Here is a 19,624-nt window from a genome sequence, read left to right as displayed (position 1 = left end):
AGCTACAACCCTTCCCCGCAATCGGAGATGTTGGTGGGAGGGCGGTTGACCACCACGTCCTACCAACCCGTGGGACTCATGGAAGGTGCCAACCAGAAATGCATGATAGCGGCCAGCTTGCTCCAGCCGGACGAGCGGGGACGGGTGGCGGTACATTGTATGAACCCCACGGATCACCCGGTGGACGTGACGGCTGGATCTATCCTAGGCCATTACACTGGGGTAAAGCAGAATGATATCGGGACGCCCTGGACGGACACTGACCCCGTAGGGAGTCCCTCTCCCCCAAAAGCCACAGACGGTCTCCGGGTACCTACCCACTTACATGACCTGTACCAACAGGCTGTGACGCACTGTGCAAGCCAGGGGGAACGTCAGAAGGTGGAAAACCTTCTCTGTCGGTTTGCGGATGTCTTTAGCCGTGGGAGCGAAGACATGGGACGCACCACCCTGGTGCGACATGAAATTCCAGTCTCCACGGATGCCCAGCCTATTCGCCAGCCACCATACAGAGTGGGCCCTGAAAAAGAGGCCGAAATAGAACGCCAGGTAGCAGCCTTAGCCAAGCAAGGGATGATTGAACCCGCCCACGGGGCTTGGAGTTCGCCGGTAGTGCTAGTAAGAAAGAAGGATGGAGCCTGGCGGTTGTGCATCGATTACCGGAAATTGAATACAATCACTAGGCAGGATGCCTACCCCTTACCCCGGATCGATGACAGCCTAGATGCCCTGTCAGGCAGCAAATTCTTCAGCACTCTCGATATGATGAGTGGCTATTGGCAAGTACCACTGTCAGCCGAGGCGCAAGAAAAATCCGCCTTTGCCACTCGGAGCGGGTTGTGGCAGTGGAAAGTACTACCCTTTGGGCTGACCTCCGCCCCAGCCACCTTCCAACGCCTAATGGAGCGGGTGCTCCAAGGACTTCATTGGAAGACCCTACTCCTGTACTTGGACGACATTATTGTTATGTCTGCTGACCTCCCTAGTCATCTTTCACGACTCGGCGAAGTCTTGGAAAGGCTCCGAGAAGCTGGACTTAAGCTAAAGCCCTCTAAGTGCAGCCTACTACAGACTCAAGTCAAATATTTGGGACACATAGTCACGGAGACAGGGGTTGCCACGGACCCGGAGAAAATTAGGGCCATTGGCGAGTGGACAGAGCCACGAGATGTCACCCAGTTGAGGGCATACCTCAGGACTACCGGGTATTACCATCGGTATGTCCCCGACTACGCATCTATTGCTAAACCCTTGACCCTGTTGACCGGAGAAGGGACCAACTGGAGTTGGGGAGACGTGGAATGAGAAGCCTTTGAAAAGTTGAAATGGGCACTGACTCACGCTCCCGTGTTGGCATACCCAGACCCTACCCTGCCGTACATACTCGACACAGATGCGAGTAACATGGGAACGGGGGCGGTGCTCTCACAGATCCAACAGGGAAGGGAGCGACCCATCGCCTATTAAAGCAAGACACTCTCCCCAGCTGAGCGGAATTATTGTGTGACCAGGAAAGAGCTCTTGGCGGTGGTCCTTGCGGTGAAACACTTCCGGCCTTATTTGTATGGAAGGGAGTTTACGATCCGCACGGACCACGCCTCTCTGGTATGGTTACACCGGCGCAAGGAACCGTCCTGCCAGATAGCCCGGTGGTTAGAGGGCCTGGCAGAGTATAAGTACAAGATTGTCCATCGGAAGGGGGCTCGACATGGCAATGCGGATGGACTGAGCCGGCAGCAATGCACAGACTGTCGCCAGTGTGCCACAATAGAGAAGCGCGATGGTGGGCCCACAAGGTCTGAAGTCTACGACTCGCTGAATCTTCTTCAGCCAGTCACACCACCCTCGCCCTCAAGATTGCCTGCTATAGGGAGAGAGGAGCCAGACCTACAGTTGTCCGACAAAAGTGGATGGGAACCAAGACTATGGAGTCCTATGGCTGCCCCCGGGGCCCTTCCAGTACAAATGCCACGAGGTACAGGGACTCCCGACGAGGTTCGCACGGCTCCCCCTATGCCCGGACCCCTTGAATTAAATGAGGATGATTGGCCCCAACTAAGCCGCGGCAATCACCCATCAGGACCCGGTCTTCCGAACCCTACACCAGCCGGCCAGGTCTCAGTGCGGCCGCCATACGGTGAAGGGGTCCCTCGAGTATCGGATAACCTTCTCCCACCCTCCGGGGCAAGGACTGGACTCGACGGTCCTCGAGTCGAAATTGAGCCTGGTCTTCCTGGGGAGGATGGCCAAAATATAGTGCGGCCATCACTAAACATGGAGGACGCGAGACCCCTGCCTACGGAGCAGTCATCCCTGGCCGCCATCCAGACACCCCTGGACGAGATCCGGGCTCTCTAGCAGAGGTCTGGAACCGAGCTGGGACAGATCTATCAAGCCATAAGAGAACGACGAAAGATCGAGGAAGCGGTGGTACGCCTGGGGAGCCCCGAGCTACATAGACTTGCTCAGATGTACCACCAGCTACAGATCGACGAGTCTGGGGTCCTGACCCTCCACCTAGTACAGAATGGACGAGAGAATGTTGTAATTGTGTGCCCTCAGAGCCTATGCCAAGAGGTTTTATGGAGGACACTTGAACAAAACCACAGTGGAGTAAAGCGAACCTTGAAGAGGGTACAGATAGACTGGTATTGGCCGGGAATGGCCGGCGATGTAAGGCGGGCTGTATTGTCCTGCGAAATCTGCCAGCGAGCCAAACCCGGCGCCCCTCGACACTCTAGTAACCGCCAACGGTTGTGTGCGGGGAGGCCCTGGCAGCGGCTGGCGGTGGACCTGGTGGGCCCTCTTCCCCAGACAGCACGAGGAAATAGCTGGGCCTTGGTGTTGACGGACCACTTCACCCGATGGTCAGACGCCCTCGCCATTCCCGATGCTACCGCCCCCACAGTCGCCCATGCATTAGATGAGCGTGTGTTCTGTTATTTCGGGTTGCCAGAGATAATACACACAGATCAGGGAGCTCAATTTGAATCCACTCTGTTTCAAGAATTGTGCGGGCTCTGGGGGGTAGACAAAACGAGGACAACCCCTTACCACCCCGAAGGAAATGGAGTCGTCAAGAGGAACAACCGTGTGCTAGGAGACTCATTACGAGCGTTGCTACTCGACAGAAAACAAGAAGATTGGGACCTCTTGTTACCGCAACTCATGCGTATGTTTCGAGGGCTGCCCCACTCAGCCACCCGGGAAACTCCGAACTTCCTCATGCTTGGGCGAGAGCTACGCCTCCCCGACCAGTTACACTATGGAAGACTGGTGGATTCATTCACCGGCACACACGAGTATGTCAAAATCATACATGAGAGGCTCGTGCAAGCACATACCCTCTTGCGAGAGAGACAGTGAGAAATCGTGACTACGGACACCACAGAACCTCCCCTCTTCAACGAAGGTGACCTGGTGTGGTTAGTCAGCAAGCGACGTAGAAAAGGAGAAAATCCAAAACTAGCCGCAAAATACGTTGGCCCTTACCGGGTGCTAAAGAGTTATGACAACCACACCTACGAAGTTGAAAGGTACGGACAAAGGTCAGTGCAAGCCGAAGGAAGGTTGAGGCTCTGCTGACCAAGTGAAGTACAGCAAGGCAGGGCCCCAGCTCAAATCGAGCCAACCAAAAGGCCAAACATGAGAAGGTACCCTCGAAAAAGACCTATACACAATCAGGCACCAGTACCTCCAGATATATATATATATAGAACCATTACCTCTTGTCCCACCTATAACAAAATCGAGAGTAGATACGCATCCACTCTACAACCAACTAGAAAGTCGTCGACATACCAGTTCCGAAAGAAATACGACTATACCCCAAACCCGCAGCCAACTCGGCCTCGAGCACACTCTCGACCCTAATCCAGATGCTGTGACCGAAGAAAGGAGTACGCCCGTCCCGGCGAATCCAGGGACGAGTACTACGGATAACGAAACCTCAGCTCGGCCCCAACGAATAAAAAAGCCCCCTGCGTATCTAGCGGATTACGACACTAGTACTGTCCAATCAGGAGAAACCAGAAGGGGTCAAGGCCGAAGGGGGGCCATTTTGGAAAATAAAGAAAGCTCTCTCACTGTTTGTTACCAGCTCGACACGCACGCACATGCACACTTACACCCTCCAGCCATGGAAGTGATTAAAGAAACCATCAAGGAAGCTTCTCCAATTACCGGAGCTTTACCCTTGCTATCGGAGCTAGTAATTCCATTAGAACTACACCCTGCTCCCAATGAAACGTTGGACGGTATGGACTCCGACTCGACAAAGGAAGATTCCTCTCCGAGCTCTCGAATACCGACCAAGTTGGTCTCAGAGGAGACGACCAGAAAAATAATGAAGCTATGTAAGGAAGACGGTGTCCACTGCCTGTTGTGCCAGCAGTCATTATCCACCCCCCGAAGGCGCCGGATCCACATTGCACAACACTTCACGAGGTTCTTCTGCAAATGTGGGAGAAATTCTACCTCGAGGGATACGATAGCCAAACACCAATCGAGGATGAAGGGCGTGGAGAACCGGAAAAATCACGGCGGAGCGGGCATTAAGATCTACGAGGTCGACCGCGCCAATTATCCCACATGGATAAGGAGGGTCAAATTAATCAACCCACCAGCCTTCGAGAAGCCTATGCCTCATGGTCCGGTTAAGATAAAGCCACCTGTGAGGAGAGGACCGCAGGCACCCTTTCCCTCTCCCCCGAAGGAAAAGCGGGTAGATCGGAAGTGGAGTCCGCTCAAGAAGGGGAAGCCCATACCTGCTCCCAGGAAGTCGCTAACGACGGTGGGGAGCATCCAAAGTCGACTGGGGGATGTCCGACCCCGAGCCACGGTAGACGCCCTTCGAGAGGAGGCCTACAGCCTCAGACGAACGGCCCGCCGCCTGGAAGAGTTGGCTAACCAGATGTCGACCAAGTGAAAGATTACGACACGAATCCCGTTAAAAACATTGACTATTCCTAGAAACCATTATTTACACATCCTTATATTGTAGTATATTCTAGCTCGTTTGTGTTTTTTTTTTTTTTGGTTTTTTATTATAGCCGATTGCCGTCTATAGGGGCGGCGTGTGTGGTGGAACACAAGGTTTCTATCCTCTCTTGTACAGTTTCTAACTGGAGTTATGTTCCCTTTTTATTCTTTTGTTAGCCACGCCCCTAAGGGAGGCTGGTCTTAGCATCTAATTTGCATAATTGGATGTACTTAAGGCAGGGTCTTGGCTCTTTATATTCATTCAATACATGCAGTGCATTTGAATCATACTCCTTCTGCTATATTAAGCAATACAGGATCACCACGGCATATAGCTATCTCCAAAGACTTGGTCTATGGACTGTGCTGTGAGAATAGACTTATAAAAACACTGTCGACCTCTGTCGACCTCGTCGACCCTAGGTCGACCTCGTCGACCTAGTACAAAACCTCCTTCGTGCAATCCCTTGTGTGAAGTGGTTAATGTTGACCGGTGGAGTAAGCCGACCTAGTCGCCTCCGGGTTGGTCACGGGAACCAGCACACAACCTCCTGTGAAGGGCGAATGTTGACCGGTAGAGTAAGCCGACCTGGTCGCCTCTACGTGTTGGTCGCAGGAACCAATACAATAGTACTAGCTGCATTACCCGTCTACAGGAATAGATTCACGCGCAGCATAAGGTTTATTGAGAGTTGTCTTTCATACTGTAAAACAACTCCAAATATGCAGTTACATCTCCCTCTCTCCATCTCTCCCTCTTTCCCCTCTTTCCCTCTCTCCCCTCTCTCTCCCTCCCTCTTTCTCTCCCTCTCTCTCCCCCTCTCTCTCCCTCTCTCCCCTCTCTCTCCCTCTCTCTCTCTCCCCTCTCTCTCTCTCCCCCCTCTCCTCCTCGCTCTCCCTCTCTCTCTCCTTCTCTCCCTCTCTCCCTCTCTCCCTCTCTCCGTCTCTCTCCCTCTCTTCCCTCTCTCTCTCCCTCCCTCTTCTCCCTCTTTCTCTCCCTCTCTCTTCCTCTCTCTCTCTCCCCCCTCTCCTCCTCGCTCTCCCTCTCTCTCTCCTTCTCTCCCTCTCTCCGTCTCTCCCTCTCTCCCCTCTCTCGCCCACCCTCTTTCCCCTCTCCCTCTCTCTCTCTCTCCCTCTTTCTCTCCCTCTTTCTCTCCCCCCCTCTCCTCCTCGCTCTCCCTCTCTCTCCCCTTCTTTCCTTCTCCCCCTCTCTCTCTCCCCCCTTTCCTCCTCGCTCTCCCTCTCTCTCTCCCTTTCTCTCCCTCTCTCACTCCCTTAGTTCAACGCAACACATTCGAATAGACAACATTTTTGGTTTTTCTGTCGGGCGTATGAAGAAACAGTTTTTGGCGTGTGCCTACTGTTGAGCAGGTGACGTATAGCTGGTCATGGCTGATGCAGTGTGACAGTAAGTCGATATCAGTTGCTCTCTTTCTTTTCACAATAGCGTATCACAACACTCGGGGTACTCGTGAAAGTTCTGTAATAGTAAGTTACAGTAGGCCTACTCGTAGCTGGAAAAAAATTAGTAACTCGGCTGCTGAAGGAAATGAACATGACCCACTATCACGAACAGCGGCAAATCCAACGTTATTAAATAGTGGAGATGTGGCAATTCATAGACAATACAACATCGTATAAGAAACACTTACCTTTTTGATGTGGAAATTTGGTAGGTGAGAAATGCGTTTTTCCAGTGGCTCCAAGAAACAAACGTTTACGTGACCTTCCCGGTACACGTTGGCAGTAAATATAAATTGCATGTAAATAACTACTCATTAATTCATTTTATTTAATGAATAGTACATTTGTATAGCTGTATAGACACCTTTGTATAGGCCGCAGAACTCAGGAAAGGTGCTTTTAAACACGGCAGAAAATTTGCCGTTTAAAAAGCGTGCTAACCGGGGATTTCGGTTAATGCGCTCGAGCGGTGAAAGAAAAACAACAGAATCGCCACACCTTTATATAAGCCGCTTGGCTCAAATCGTCAGAGAAAAGTAGCGGCTAATAGTCCATATTACGAAATTACGATATTACGATAATTAGTACTCATATTAATTCGGTTGGCTTCGTTCGACCGGATGGAAAAAGAAAGACCGCTCTATAATTTATTTACCGTTACTACACATGTTACCTAATTCAGTTTGCTCCGTACGACCGAAATTCGTACGACGATAAAAGGAAAGACCGCTCTATAAGGCGGACAATCAAACAGATAGACAACGATTGCCGTTTATATAGTAGATAGAGAACAGCGTTTTTCTAGTGGTTGCAAGAAACAAATGTTCACATGACCTTTCCGATACACGTTGGCAGTAAATATTAATTAGATGTAATTTACTACTCATTAATTTATTTAAAGAGTAGTAAATTCTATTTAATTCACTACTAATATTTACTACTAATTTAATTTTACTACTTACTCATATTAACTAAGTTTGCTTCGTACGATCGAATCTGTTACAATCTTGCCACAATCAATACTCATAGAGGATCTATTCTTCAGCCCTGAACCCTTGTATATAGTACATATCAATCAATTTAACTTTGTATAAGCTATCCTGCATTACTTATTTGAAGTCATCCTCTCATGTAAATTTTCTTTTAACTTTTACACAAATAATCTCAAACTAAATATGAATTGTTCACTACTATCTTGCATTCAGGATTGTTCTACATTTTCCGTTTTATTGGATAATATGCCTGCAAATAGAGGCTTTTTGTTATTTTGTTATCAGCAAAATAAAAGATTACTAACTAACTAACGATCGAATCGAAAAAAAAGACCGCCATATAATTTATTTATACTGCTCATATTTGGGAGTTATGGTGACTCAATATATCGAGAAGACAACTCATACTATTAGCATATCAGTATTTATATATATATGAGCAATCTTTATTGTGGTAATCAATAGTCATATTTTACAATATGTTTTCCACAAGGTACCACGGCAGGTAAACTAACTAAAAAGTGGTGTACAACAAAAAAATAAAAAGGATCGCAAAGAAACTATAGTCTAACTAAAAAACTAGTGAATAGTCTAACTAATATAATAATATTAGAACTGAACGCATAAAATATGTAGAACGCAAGCTTGAGGATTGATATGAGTATTGTTTAAAAAAAAAGTGGATAAATAATAGCTCAGTGAAAGTAGTATACAAATATATGACAACAGTTTTCTAGTCATGAAAACAAAGTGTAATATAAATTGGTTAAAATAGGTAAGGCTATATGGTGAATGGTATTATTGGTCAGAGGATAGTAGGTGTAGTTTGAGTTTTGTTTTAAAAGATTGCAAAGGAAGAGTTCTTAAATGAGTGCAGAGATTATTAAATGAATTTAGCAGGTTACTGTTGAGTTTGTTGTGGTTTATGGCACTAGGTAATTTGAATCTGTTTCTGGTTTTGTGACTATGGTTTACGGTTTGAAAGCTATAGCTGAGATATTTAGGGCAGTTATCGTGGAGTATTGAATGAGCAGTGAGGCAGGTGAAGTAATGTGATAGCTTAGGTAAGGGAAGAACACCGGTAGTGCTTGTTATTAAGTTGGTAGGTGGTAAGTGATGGTTTTTATGGGGTATGTTTAGGTCTTTGCATATAAGTCGTAAAGCTTTTTTTTGTAAAATAAATAGTGTGTTGGTATATTTTACAGGTGTTGTAGGGTAAAACACATGCAGGCCATATATAAGATAGGAATGGATAAAATTATAGTAATATAGTCTGGCAGTATCAAAGTTCATAAGATGACGAATGTTATAAAATAAACGTAGGTTAGATGATATTTTATTTGAAATGAATGAGATGTGGTCTAGCCATGATAAAGAGTCGTTGATGATGAAGCCAAGTAGTTTAGAAGTAGATTGTCTTGTTAGGGTACTGTCAAATATAGAAATTGTCAGAGGGAAATTCAATGGTGGATTTACTAAGATATAGTGAGATTTTGAAATGTTAAGAGGCATCTGATTTGCCACACACCATTGTTGGATAAGTCTTAGGTCTGAATTTATTTTAGATTGGAGGCAAGAAGGGTCAGTTTCGGATATAGAGAATGAGGTATTGTCAGCATAAGCATGAGGTGTGCTGTGGAGTGGTAATTCAAGTAGATCATTTATAAAAATTTGAAACAGTGTGGGTGCAAGAATTGAACCTTGTGGAACGCCAGTAGCTATGGGAAGAGCATCTGAGCAGATATTTTTTTATTTTCACGCATTGGTGCCATCCATTCAAATATGACATGATGGTGTCAAGAAATTTACCAGCTATTCCTATGTTTGCTAATTTTGAAATAAGTATATTATGATTAACCATGTCAAAAGCTTTTTGAAAATCAAGAAAAATAATGACTAAAGTATTTTTGTTTTTGACCATGTTTGACCAAGTGGAGTAAAGATGATGAATGGTAGTGATGCAGGAGTGGTTTTTTCTAAAACCTGACTGTGAGCTGCTTATAGTTTTGTTACTATCTAAGTGTATTTGAAGCGCGGTAAGTATATGTCTTTCATAAATTTTAGAAAGTATAGGAAGCACAGATATGGGTCTATAATTAGATAAATTATTTTTATCTCCACCCTTGTGTAGTGGGGTAACTATAGCAGTTTTCCATAGTTCAGGGAAAGTTACTTCCTTAATAGCTCTATTAATGATATCTGTGAGTGGAATGATTATGAATGGCAGTGATATGCGAATAATTCGAATTGAGATATTGTCAATACCTGTAGCTTTGTCTGAACGGATATGATGCAGTATGTTTACTACGTCGGTTGTATGTATAGGTGAAATAGTATCTGAAGCATGTGAATAGCTATGCGATTTAGGAGTCCAACTTCGTTCGTTTTCGATACTTAAATTTCTAGAAATGTTGACAAAATGTTTGTTAAATGCATTACCCAATGAGCGTTCCGGGGTATCAGTTTCTGATGAGATATCTGGATTAGTGTTGTTTTTGTTAGTGTTGCGCATAACTTGCCACAGCTTCTTGGTTTGCTTATCATTTGACTCTGAAATTAAGTTAGAAATATAAAGTTTCTTCTTTTTACGTATTAGATTTGTTGTGTAATCATTTATCATCATTGTTGTGTAATCATTTATCGTCCATCCCTACGATGAATAACAGGTTACGTATTATAATAGAGGCGTGTACTAACCGGAGATTCCCGTTAATGCGCCCTAGCGGTGAAAAAAAAACCACCGAATAGACACGCCCTTATATAAAAGTAGCGGCTAATAGTCGGAAAAGTACGGTACTCTATAAAGCGGACAGACAGATACACAGATAGATAGATAGACAGACAGACAATGATTGCCGTTTATATAGTAGATGATTGCAAGCACATACCCTCAAGCTTAACTATCCGGCAAGGCTGTCACGTGACAGATATGTCTTCGTTGGAATTCCCGTTGCCCAACTTTGTTATGAAATGCAACTGCCAGTACCCAGACACAGCCAACCAGCAAGAATGCACATAAATTAATGGCATAGACAGAATGATACCTCAGAGCTAACTTGTTACATTCGCATTGGTTTTCTTAGCCACAAAGAATGTACATTAAATTTTGAAGTCAGTGACAATTGCATGCTTCTAACACGTTATAATTATGTGCAAATGAACATGCAGTTAAAATACTTAATATAGATCACAACCACAGTCATTCAGATTTGACATTAGCATAGCTCCATGTCGGTGTGATATAAGTTTTACTGAGCTAATTTTATGATGATTGAACAATGATATATACTTATCTTGCAATTTTTCAACAATATTCTTTGAGATATTCTTAGATTTGCTCAGTATTCTTATAAACTCTTACAAATATGTTTAAAGATTTTCAGCATATTAAAGGAAGGAGATCAAATGATACTAATAGCTTAGTATATCTTTTGCTTACTATAAAGTAGATCTTAGTTGACCTTGCAAACTCATTAACATGGTAAAACTAAAAAGTGTAGTATGTACCTTTTTGGCAACAACAATAGAATAAACAACAGTGGTTTACTGATTAAAGTCGAAGCCAGTTTCTCAGCTAATAACATGACTTAATCACTTGCCACGTTCTTGTTTACTCTGAGCTGTTCTCCATTATGCATTAATATACTTATATATATCAAATAGTTGAATGCCTGGCGTTGCTCGGGTAATAGAAGTCGTTGCACAGAAAATTAATTTTAATTTAACATATAACAACAGTTACCATTTTAACTTTCAACCTTGATATCATGGAAAATATGTTTTGTGCAGTTTCAATAAATTATGAGAAAAAATAAAAAACTTCAAAGGTTTTCAAACTTTGTCAAACAACTGTAACTTTCAAACTTCATATCACGAGAAAAATGTTTTGTTTTGGTCAAATTAATTAAGAAACCCAATAAAACAATTATAACAGTGTTAAAATGTAAATGGAAATAGTTAACAAGTAAAAGCTAAATTAAGTTTGTTTTGTTACAATTACAATAGAAATGATTTGGTAATGATAAGAATTAAAACGAATTGAAAACAAAAATGCAAACTATAAATATGCTGAATAAATACTAACAATTTGTGCATAGAAATGTGTCTTTGTATAAAAAAGGTTACTGATTCAGCGAAAAGCTACCCATTAAATCTTTGCGTGCAAGGATCGATACTGGTACCTCTTAATACATATTCATGTCTAAAAATGAGATATTGGACTGACTTTGTCTAGTACTTTGTCTGACCGAATGGAAAAAGGATGTAGGGGCTATTCCTACTCGAGATAATACAAATGGCCGTGTGAAAAGTACTAGCATTTACCGGTTTAGCAAATGAGCCTTACTGAAAGCTGGAAATAGAAGTTCACAAAACACAAAAGAGCGTCGTGATTCATAGAGTTAATAGAGTTTCAATAAATACATCATTTAGTGCGTGAAATCGGGTAAAGGTTAGGTACAGTACATAATAATAGCTTTGAATTGTAGGAACAAATTTTTGTTCATTTCAATTTTAAAAAATATTTGGAAACAGTTACCATATAATATGTGTATTAATTTGATGCGTTCATTCAAAAATAAAATGACGTCTTAAAAAAGTGAAGTATATTTTTGCAGATGGCGTTTGAAACGCAAATTTTAATTTGATCGTGTATTTGTTTTAGCATTTAGTTTAAGCGAGTGATAGTTTAGCCTTTTCATAAAATTGCCTTTTAGTTTATCATTATTAGTTTTGCCGAAAATCAGCACTATAATATATAAATTTAAATTATTTACTAATAGATAGCTAACTTCTAAACAGCAGAAACAGACTTAAAATCAAATGCAAACTATAAAATACTCGAATACTCATTTAAGAAACAGAAACTATTATGAAACGGCTTTAGGTAGGTGTATTGTACCAATCTTTAAATGTACTCAGATAAGTCAGAACAAAGTAAATTTCTGTAAGCTTTCGCTTATTTTTTAGATTTGAAGGGTATTTTACCTCTTGATGGCACACGCAATACTTTTTAGAGCAGCTGCAGCAGTACATACCTGCTTGCTTTATCTTCTTCCCTTTAATTTGCATACATCACACTCATGGTCAGGCTTGTCTGAACTATAGCCTAGCTAATCATCTCTTTGAACATCGAGACCTTGTTAAAATAAAAGTCAAATTATAGGTATATCAGAGTACATATATTGATTGAAAGATATTTCTTATAGATGAAGACAATTTTATTGCTTCAAATAATTTTCATTAAAAACTAATTCGTTAATAACTAAAAAATTTTGTTACTAATTTTTTGTTAATGTGTAGCTTAAGCTAATGATGTTTTCTCTATGTTTAGAACTTTTGTTAAAAACAAAAATTTATACTTCATATACAGCCCAAAAATGCCAACCATATTTTGTTTATTTTTACAACTATAGAAAGTACTTACTTGCAGTCCTTACATCAGACAACTTTTTAGACAGCCAGTTGACCAGTTAGGCACTTTTTGCAAGCATGATGACCACTTGGGAGAATTTTCAGATCAACCAGTTTTTCATCTTTTGACCAACAAAATACACACTCTACAGCTGCACTGCTGTGCTCCTTCTTGGCCATACCTGTACAATAAGATTACCATGCAAGTTTTTGCTATTGTCAGAAACAAGAAATAAATATGGCAACCACACCATTTGAAAAAAAATTGAGAGTTGTTTGTTATGTGCAGGTATAAATACATATGCTTGCAAAACTATAAATTGACTACGCTAGTTTTAAATACTATAGATTGAAGTATCTAAAGACAACACGGAATACAAATCATTTCAGACAAATCACAAACAATTTTGCTATATTTAACCGTTTGATAATTCAACAGTTATAGTTTGATAGTCATTATTTTCTCATTTGACATTGCCAGTTTAAAAAATATCATTTTGTTGTCATTATTCAATAATAAAAGGTATAGTAATTGATAAACAACATAATTAGTGGCTATACCCTGTTGGAATAATTAAAAACTAATTTTATAGAACCGCAATGCCTTTTCCACTTCCTTTTCCATTAGAGGGTGCAATCAAAATGACTTGATGAATAGGTTCAACAACTTGTAGATGACCTTGAGCACATAACCAGGTCATTGTAAAGGTAAGTTTTTATTGATTATACACAAAGTTGTTGGGCTATATGTATTCTATATCAACAGCATGTACACATATCTCTGTTTCTGGTTTTACACGTAGTCTAACAATATAATTATACACTTAATAAAAGGCTATGGTTGTTCTTCAACTAGAGTAACAGTTTCGAAAGTCACTAATAAATTTTTTAACACAAAAAATGCTACATCTTATCTATCAGACATGTTTGGGTTACAGGGTGTGTTTTTAACATGAACAAGCTCCCACCAGTAGCCATTTTGGTTTTACTAGATGCATTAACAGCAGTTTGAGCAAGCTTTATCATTTACTTTAAGCTGTCAATAATGAATAGCTACTGATATAAACTATCTTGTGAAGCTAGCCACCGGTTGTAAGAGCTGATAACTCTTGCATTTGGAGCAGAAACAGATCTGCATGAGATACTCTGATAAACAACAAGTTTAGGCAGCGAAAAAATTCACACTAAAGTCATTTGGGGAAATATTTTAATGTTACCGAGATGTGTTTTATTGTAAGGAGCAGCTGACCCAATTATTTAAAGATATAAAATGAGAAATTTGCATTTTATAGCTATTGAGCAAAACAATAGTACATGTAAAATGTTTTATAAAATAAAAAATGTTTGGAATATTTAGATATTTAAAATCAGCGGTAACAATATAAATCAACCAATCATGAGAGCTGCCCTTGTTTATAACACGAAACCTGTCTTTACATTTAGGTCTAATCTATTCTAATCTTATAAAATGACTGCTTTGCAGTTAGATCTAGCTAATGATAGCGTAATAATTTTAAATCAATTTTTTTCAAACCATTTTCATGACGCCATAAACGAATGCATCTCTATTCATTAAAGCGTGCAACTTCTACTATTAATGGGCACTGACTAAAGACAGCCTGCAAAGTTTTGCTTATCTTTAAAAGGTAAAACATGTATTAGCCTGCTACCCAAACCTTGTTATCCTGGATGTTCCTACTTGTAAAAATTATCTATCAGTTGCCAGCTCATAGCGAGAATTTATTAGAGGAGGGTTTAGTTGAAGTTAGTACTGTTGCTGAAAAGGTGCTTACGCAGAACAGCTGACTGTTAGAATAACGAGCTCAATAAAGCTCATAAAATTTCCAAAGCTTTAATGCTCACTTAAATAGCAGTCATTTGACTTAGAAAGCATAGTTTTTAAACTCAACCAAGAGAAACATAATTTACTGTGCGGTGAGCAGTCATGACCTGATGATCTACCTGATGATCTTTTATGTGAACAACAGGCTGAACTGGTAGACGGTTATATGATCTTAAATTGATCATTCTGTCCGTCCGTCCATCAATCAAAGCAGATTGTTTGCATACTCATTAGAAATCGCTTAACTAAGGAAAAATGTGCCAAAACCTACTTTGCTATTGTTAACCCAAGTGACACAATAGTCTATATTTAAGTGAAAGTAGTGAGAAAATATTCGTGAAAGAATAAACTTAATGTCTTGAGTTTAACTTTGAAGCGTTGCAAAATTGAGTTGCTTTGCTGCGTATACGAGGCAGAAAAATATTCATAAACTTACCAAATGATCTCTAGGGTGATCCCAGCATCACAAGCTGCGTTTCAAGGATTGATGACTGCATGCAAGCCTGTAGCGTCAAGCTGGCGAATCCTGCAAAGTAGTCACATGACAGAACTGATGTGGCATCACTGGAATTCTCATTTGCGTAACTTTGTTAACAAATGTGACTGTTTGCGCATGAACACGAGTGACAGAATGACTTTGTTTATTTTGTGGCATTGCTGACTGCATTACTGTACATGAAACAGGTTGCATTTTTTATTTAAGGATATATAGATATCTTTAGAATAAACATGCTGATACCTTAGAGCTGCTTTTCTATGCTAACTTTAACTTTCTTTGTTGCATATATCCTAAATCTTGAAGCCAGTGACAATTGCTGGCTCCTCGAATGTTAGTATTACGCGTTCTTGCGTACACATTCATACAAATTAAAACATGGTGAAAGAGGCTTACAATGCATCAAAACTGCAATTATTTAAGTTAAAATAGAGAGGGATTGTGATATTGTATAGACACTTCCGCTTCCCTTTACTTCTCCACAAAACAGTCAAGTAATGCAAATAAAAGCATTGAGTGTTTAGTCACCAAAGAATATATATTTCAGCGAAAATATATATAACTATATGAAAGCAAAGGTGTACAACTATTGACAGCCATGCAGAGAGCCTGCACCGTTCTGATGGGAAGTTCTAGGCAGGCTTTTTTATGTTTCTTTTTACTGTAGGCTTATCTTCCTTCTTATTGCTTCCAGCCATCTTCCTGTGTGATGTAACTTGTTGTGTCCATGACATGGCTCTCATATCTAAATCAAAATAGAGTAACAACTTGATACAAATTATACAACTTGATTCAGTAAGTCGAGCTGACTATTGCACAATTGCCTGGCTTTTAATACAGGCCAATGCTTCTTGACATCTCAGTCTAACCGATTGGTGTTGGTGCCTGACTTCCTGCCATTACACACTCTCCCATTAAGGACAGCAGTGTTTCTAATGACTAGTCAGCAGTGTAATAGCTAGCCGGACGTAGGGTCAACGTTGTCGACCTGGTATACCAGACTTATTTCATGTTGGTTTGTTCTTGGTTGCTCGATAGAGAGCAGAGCTTCAGCCAGATGTGACTTGACAGCTAATCCATTTTTCCGGGAAGGAAGTCCCTGGCAAAGTGGGCCAGTCCAGCACTAGCATTCTGATTGGTTCTGGTCTATCCTTGTTTTGCAAAGAAAGTTATTAGGGTCGGATACTACTAAATATGACAGGAAAACCCTCTGAGGTGTATGCTTAGTCTGTCAAGCACGCAGCGAGTCAACCCTGCCACCCTTAAGGCAGGCTTCGGATGAGAGTGTGTGGGTGCGTGGACCTGTGGACGTGTGGGTGTGTAAGTGTGTGTGGGTGTGTTGTTGTGTGGGTCTGTGGGTGTGTTGGTGTATGGGTGTGTGGGTGTGCGGGTGTGTGGGTGTCTTTGTGTTGGTATGTTGTTGTGTGTGTGTGTTGGTGTGTGTACTGTACACAAAATACATAAAGGCAACAATGCCTTGGACTTCCTTTAGTAAACTTATGATAAACCTTTTAAATGCTAAACAACAGAATAGAACAATATCGACTTGCACGAAAGCACAGACTGGGTCACATTACATGAATTATGTTACCATATAACATTCGTTTATAGTGTCCTTTAATCCGATTTATTTTGAACCTATTATTGCTTAGCTTGCGTTTATACATTTTACCAACTTTAGGTCATTTTACCCAAAGAGTGTACCTACTATGCACGAAGCTACTCAGTAGTAAAATGCTTTAATCATTTTGGTAACTTTACCTCAAATTTGATTTTAGTCAGCCCCAGTTTTATTATTGAGCACTTTTTTCAAACAGTGTGATAATCTTTCATATAAATATATATGTATATATATTTCTTTATATATACATATATATATATATATTTCTTTATATATACATACATATATATACATGTATGTATATATAAAGATATATATATATATATATCTTCATATATACATATAGTCAAATCGTTGTGAATAGGAGGCCACTTTGGAAAATATATCCACGATATAGGGCTTTTGGATAATAGGAGGCCTCTGATAGGAGGCTTCGCTAAAAACATGCTAAAACAACTCTACTCGTCATGCTGATCGCATACGTATCTATTTTGCATTTTGCAAAAATTTTGTCCGAGAATTCAACATTTTGGAAAATTTTGCAGGTTGGGAGGCTCTGTAGTATGAATTGGAGGGCCTCCCATTGGCGCACAAATTGAATTTTTTTATACGAAAGTTGGAGTTGTCTTCTCTTTTGCACAAGCGATTATCTTCTCTTTAATTTCATGGGACTCCTATTAGGTTTTATATGTCTAGCATTAGATAGTCTTAGTTCCAAGGTCTACTTTACTTCGTTTTATATGAATTTAGCTAAATTCAATATGATATTTAATTTTAAGCATTCTAATTGCGATGAACCTTGATTTTAAGATAAAATGTTTTAATAATAGGTTACAAAAGCCAACTAATTCGGTTTTCAGGATTTTTATCAACAAATGCTAAAAAAAACTTATTGGCAAATATTTGTGTGCTTTGATCAAATGTTTGTCATATTGTTTATCCACATGAAAATTTTGTTTCACCCTTTATAGCTTGTTCGTGTTAAGCAACACAAAAACTAGCATTTTGTTAGTTTTAAACAAGTTGCAATAATGATCGGATTGGTAACGAGATCATCATAGTTTTCACATAGAAACAAATAAACTTTATGAACATACATGTATATTAAAGCATCACATATATTCAAGCATGCTGCAAATATGCTGGTTACGGTCACAGAGCTATAATGTTCAAAACATAAATTTCAAATATGACAATTGAAACTCAAACATGAACTGGGACCACTTTCGCTACTAAAATATGTTCATTAAATCCAATCATTGCTACTAGCAGACAAAACTGGAAAAGATAGCATATGTGGTAGCCTTTGAATTATAAAAGGTTTTACGATAGGAGCCTTTGATGAAACCAAAGAGTAACATTGAACACATCGTGAAGATTGCATACATATTTATCTCCCATTTATTAACATTGGTCAACACTTTTATTTCAAAATATCATTCTTAGTCAAAAGAAAAAAATGAACTCATAAGCAGCCCCTTTAGGGAGTGAAGTTTAGAGAAGTTATAAGCTCAATATAGGCGTGTCAAACAAATAGTTTAATTGAGTGCAACGATGAAAAAGACAATATTATCACAGACAATGAGTTTGCATGAACCTAAAGGTCTTTTGTGAAAATGGAGCCAACCATCAAAAGCAGCCCAAATAGTTGTTGCAATACCAAAATATTGAAAATTGAATAATTTTCAAAGTATAGCATCAACCTTTTGTCAACAAAAGTGGATTAACTGATTTATTTCTTTCAAATAAAGTTTTAGAGCTTCAAAACACTGCTGCTACCATAATTGTCCTGCGATTTGTGTGAGCAGTCCCTTGCATGTTGAGTATAGTGCAATAAGTTATGGTTAGTGTAACCAACGGCTAGGCACAATTTTTTACAATAATATTCTGGCAAGACATCTCTAAAGTCATTGGCAAGAGAACTTTGCTGATTGCAGACACTCCCAGTTGCAGAAAGAACTTCAAGCTTGGTTGTCATTCCTGTCACTAGAGGCCTTTTTGGAAATTGAACAACAACCTGTCATTTGAAGGTCAGGCATTCTAGACCACTATGCTTCCACTAGTAGAGTTGCTGCTCTACCTGCAAAGAAACTATTTAGTAACCCGCTTGTATAGTTGAAAATTAGGAGAATGTTGAACACTACCCATTTTACAGTCTTTCCCAAAATATCAAGGTTTTCGGACATTAATTACTAAAAAGTGTGTTCCATCATGTTGTTTCGAAATACTTAGGAAATTGACTAGAACTTTGAAAGGAGGCTCTTGCAGCAAGTTACTTTGACAGCACTGCTACATGTAGATGTGGCACAGAAGATGTTTTCCTACTGAAACTGCATAATTACATTTCTCCTAAAGATATTGCAATTCTCAGTATGTTGATGTTCCGCCTAACAATAAAACTTTAATCAATAAGCCTTTCTTTGAAAAAGTTTGTTTTAACACTTAGAAGGCTAGCGACGAGAACACTCGTCCGAACAGTTTCATCGTGGTTGCCTAGCGACGAATATACTCGCGATCGAGTCACATGATAGTTTTCTTACAAAACGGATTTCCTAGGAGATCTTAATTGGTCCAATCATAAACTAGAAGCCTTTAGCATCGGCCCTGTAGCTGTTTCCTCTCAGTACCGCGATTTTACAACCATCCTGCGCTTTGGAAATTCCAGTATTGTAACGCCCGTTTTTATTTCAAAATGGCCGCTACTCGAAGAACATCGCGTCGATCTATGGAGGACGTTTTTCAGGAAATTATCAATGATAGTGGGAGTGAAGTCGAGTCAGAGAGTGACAGTGATGAAGGTAAGTATTTTTTTAGCT

This window comes from Watersipora subatra, chromosome 2 (assembly GCF_963576615.1).
Source record: "Watersipora subatra chromosome 2, tzWatSuba1.1, whole genome shotgun sequence".
Lineage (NCBI taxonomy): Eukaryota > Metazoa > Bryozoa > Gymnolaemata > Cheilostomatida > Watersiporidae > Watersipora > Watersipora subatra.
The sequence above is the reverse complement of the archived record's forward strand: the minus strand, read 5'-3'. Positions refer to the sequence as shown.